The sequence below is a fragment of the Scardinius erythrophthalmus genome (assembly GCF_964197995.2).
Source record: "Scardinius erythrophthalmus genome assembly, chromosome: 1".
In the NCBI taxonomy this organism is placed as follows: domain Eukaryota; kingdom Metazoa; phylum Chordata; class Actinopteri; order Cypriniformes; family Leuciscidae; genus Scardinius; species Scardinius erythrophthalmus.
In genome coordinates this window covers 553,701-558,700 of record NC_138221.1, presented here as the reverse complement: position 1 = coordinate 558,700, position 5,000 = coordinate 553,701, and positions in this window count along the sequence as shown.

Genomic DNA, 5,000 nt, shown 5'->3' with positions numbered 1-5,000 from the left:
CCAGGAATCTAGAAGGGATGATGTTAAAGAACTGAAAAGTAGTTAGAAACGGCAGGGAATGATGACGAGACTAACACTAATGCTTCTGTTTGTGGTCGATCAAGACTAGATACGACTAGAATTCCTTTTTTATGTAACATTACAAATAAACAAAGATATAACTGTTCTCAACATTGATATTAATCATAAATGTTTCTTGAGCATCAAATCCTCATGTGACACTGAAGACTGGAGTAATGATGCTGAAAATTCAGCTTTGATCACAGGAATAAATTACACTTTACTACATATTCACATAGAGAACAGCTGATTTACACTGGAATAATATTACGCTGTTTTTACTGTTTTTTTGATCAAATAAATGCAGCCTTGCTGAGCATAAGAGACGGAATGTGATATATTTAATAAGGTGCTTATATGCGAGCTGCTTATTTCATAACATTTAATTACAATTAAAAACCATTTAAAACTAAATTCAAACTAAATGCATAAAATTATCCCATGATGAGCCCCTAAAAGGTTCTGTATATGAAGTGCCTGACAGAACCATTTGACACTCTTCTAAGAGCGTTTCCTTTATGGAATGTTTGTCATGTGGAACGTCTGTAGTTTGGAACGTCTGGAAGAAAAGGTTCTCTATGGAACCTCAAATGGTTCTGTTGAATGTCTGTTGTTTGGAACGTATGTCTTTTGGAACGTCTGGTGTGTGGAACGTCTGTGGAACGTTTGTCATGTGAAACATCTTTCTTGTGGAATATCTGTCGTGTGGAACGTTTGTCATTCTGTATATAAAACACCTGGCAGAACCCTTTAAGGTTCCATATAGAACCTTTTCTAATAAGAGTGTTTCCTTTGAGGAATGTTTGTCATGTGGAACATCTTTCTTGTGGAATATCTGTCGTGTGGAACGTTTGTCATTCTGTATATAAAGCACCTGGCAGAATCCTTTATGGTTCCATATAGAACCTTTTCTAATAAGAGTGTTTCCTTTGTGGAACATTTGTCATGTGGAACGTTTGTCATTCTGTATATATAGCACCTGGCGGAACCCTTTATGGTTCCATATAGAACCTTTTTTTCTAAGAGTGTTTCCTTTGTGGAACATTTGTCATGTGGAATGTTTGTCTTGTGGAACTTCTGTCGTTTAGAACGGCTATCATTTTGTACCTTCTGTCATGTGGAATGTTTGTCATGTGAAACCCCTAAAAGGTTCTGTATATAAAGCACCTGGCAGAACCATTTAAGGTTCCATATAGAACCTTTTCTAATAAGAGTGTTTCCTTTGTGGAATGTTGGTCATGTGGAACATCTTTCTTGTGGAATATATGTCGTGTGGAACGTTTGTCATTCTGTATATAAAGCACCTGGCAGAACCCTTTATGGTTCCATATAGAACCTTTTTTTCTAAGAGTGTTTCCTTTGTGGAACATTTGTCATGTGGAACGTTTGTCTTGTGGAACTTCTGTCTTTTAGAACGGCTATCATTTTGTACCGTCTGTCATGTGGAATGTTTGTCATGTGAAACCCCTAAAAGGTTCTGTATATAAAGCACCTGGCAGAACCATTTAAGGTTCCATATAGAACCTTTTCTAATAAGAGTGTTTCCTTTGTGGAATGTTGGTCATGTGGAACATCTTTCTTGTGGAATATATGTCGTGTGGAACGTTTGTCATTCTGTATATAAAGCACCTGGCAGAACCCTTTATGGTTCCATATAGAACCTTTTCTAATAAGAGTGTTTCCTTTGAGGAATGTTTGTCATGTGGAACATCTTTCTTGTGGAATATCTGTCGTGTGGAACGTTTGTCATTCTGTATATATAGCACCTGGCAGGACCCTTTATGGTTCCATATAGAACCTTTTTTTTGTAAGAGTGTTTCCTTTGTGGAACATTTGTCATGTGGAACGTTTGTCTTGTGGAACTTCTGTCTTTTAGAACGGCTATCATTTTGTACCGTCTGTCATGTGGAATGTTTGCTGTGTGAAACCCCGGAAAGGTTCTGTATATGAAGCACCTGGAAGAACCATTTAAGGTTCCATATAGAACCTTTTCTAATAAGAGTGTTTCCTTTGAGGAATGTTGGTCATGTGGAACATCTTTCTTGTGGAATTCTGTAAATAAAGCACCTGGCAGAACCCTTTATGGTTCCATATAGAACCTTTTTTTCTAAGAGTGTTTCCTTTGTGGAACATTTGTCATGTGGATCGTTTGTCTTGTGGAACTTCTGTCGTTTAAAACGGCTATCATTTTGTACCGTCTGTCATGTGGAATGTTTGCTGTGTGGAACCCCGGAAAGGTTCTGTATAAGAAGCACCTGACAGAACCATTAGAGGTTCCATATAGAACCCTTTCTACTAAGTGTGTTTCCTTTGTGGAACATTTGTCATGCCTAATTGTCTGTCTTGTGAAACTTCTGTTGTGTTGACCGCCTGTCGTGTGGAACGATTGTTGTGTGGAACGTCTGTCATGTCTGTCGCTTTTGAAAGGCAGCAGATCATTTCATACTTTTAAGAGCCTCTAAAAATAATCCTTCACTGGTGAAACACAGTGTGATGAAGCACTAGCAGTTAATATGTTGCTTGCAGAACTGTTTCCCATGTTTGCGTGCCTCTCAGAGGAGAGCTCAGGTAGTGCAGCACAGTCCCACTTTAAGAAACTGGGCCGACCCAAATGGGCAGAACTCTCGCCTCTGGTCTCTGTTGTACCCCATAAACTCTGGATCCTCCAACCTACATATGACTGCCTACACAAACACACACACACTCACTCACTCTGAATAACCCACTTCAGCGTCTCACACTCTCTCTCTCTCTTCTCTTAATAGCTCCTTAGATGAGTGGCGCTGCTCTTAAATTGATTGAAGTAATTAGAGATTACAGCAGCTCGTCAGTCATCCAGCTGTAATTGTCTGACCGCCTCCTCATCATCCTCTTGGTTAACACTCACTGATCCAGTGTCCAACCAGAGATCATTGTAACACTCACTGATCCAGTGTCCGACTCGAGATCATCGGAACACTCACTGATCCAGTGTCTGACTTGAGATCATCGTAACACTCACTAAATCAGTGTCCAATCCGAGATCATCGTAACACTCACTGATCCAGTGTCTGATCCATGCATATTACGAGTTCAGTCTATAGGTATGTGCGTTTGAGTATATGTGCCCAGGCGTGTAGTCCTCCCCTACAAATCAACCCTCAACAAACTACTTGTCTGGCCTTAAAATTTATAATACATCATTTTTATCGCTTCTGAGTAGCCACGCAAACCGAAATTATCCCAACAACACTTTATCTGTAGTGAGGGAAAGAGAGGGAGGCGTTCACAGGGGAGAGACTAGTAACTCTTCAGGACTGTGCTGTCGTCGCGTCCAGGCGCTGGTCCTTCATCAGATCTGGATACAGCCTGGATCCGGCGGACTGCGGTAAACCTCGGGATAAACAGAGAGACTAATATTAGCGTAGACGCCATTCTTCTTATGATGTAACGAGTACATCAGGATTTATGTGAATTGATAAGTTTCGTTAGGTTTTGAAGAAATATAGAGCTGAGTATCATCGGCATAACAGTGAAAGCTAATGCCATGTTTCCTAATGATATCTCCTAAGGGTAGCATGTACAGAGTGAACAGCAGCGGTCCTAGTACTGAGCCTTGTGGTACGCCATACTGAACTTGTGATCGATGAGACATCTCATCATTTACTGCTACAAACTGATAACGGTCAGATAAGTGTGATTTAAACCATGCTAGTGCATTTCCACTAATGCCAACATAGTTTTCTAATCTATTTAAAAGAACGTTGTGGTCGATGGTGTCAAATGCAGCGCTAAGATCGAGTAACACTAATAGAGAGACACAACCACGATCGGATGATAAGAGCAAATCATTTGTGACTCTAACGAGAGCTGTTTCGGTACTATGGTACGGTCTAAATCCTGACTGGAAATCCTCGCAGATATCATTTCTTTCAAGAAAGGAACACAGACTTTGAACCATAATTGACTAATTCTGTAGGATCAAGTTGCGGTTTTTAACAAGCCGTTTAATCATAGCCAGCTTAAAGTTTTTTGGTACGTATCCTAGAGACAAAGATGAATTAATGATATTAAGAAGAGGATCTATGACCTCTGGAAGCATCTCTTTCAGTAGCTTAGTCGGTATAGGGTCTAACATACATGTTGTAGATTTAGATGATTTAACGAGTTTAGTAAATTCTTCCTCTCCTATAGCAACGAATGAATCAAATTTTTCCTCAGGGAGACTACAATGCACTGCCTGATGCGATACTGTAGTAGACGGTTGCATAGTTATAATTTTGTCCCTGATATTATCAATCTTATAAGTGAAGAAGTTCATAAAGTCATTACTGCTGTGTTGCTTGGAAACTTCGGTGCTTGAAGCTTTATTTTTCGTTAGTTTAGCCGCTGATTCAAATAAATACCTAGGATTATGTTTATTTTCTTCTAATAGGGTTGAAAAATAAGCAGATCTAGCAGCTTTTAAAGCCTCTCTGTAAGCAATCGAGCTCTCTTTCCATGAAATGCGAAATACCTCTAGTTTTGTTTTCTTCCAGTTGCGCTCCATTTTTCTGGCTGCTCTCTTAAGGGCCGAGTGTGCTCGTTGTACCACGGCGTTGGACTATTTTCTTTAATCTTCTTTAAGCGCAACGGAGCAACTGTGTCTAAAGTGCTGGAAAAGAGAGAGTTAAACGTTTCTGTTGTAATATCTAGTTCTTCTAAATCAAAGCTATCTGAGATGCTGAGATGATGAAACTGATCAGGAAGATTATTAATAAAGCAATCTTTAGTAGCAGAAGTGATAGGTCTCACATATTTTTGTACCATGGTCGGGGTGAATACTCGACTCTGATTGGCTGCAGGGTGTCCATTAAAAAGTGATAGAGGACACCTAGTAAATAAACCGTCAGGCGTAACCAGGGAAACCAAGTTATTGTTTGTAAAAACTGTAGATTTCGATTGTAAAACTAATTAAAATA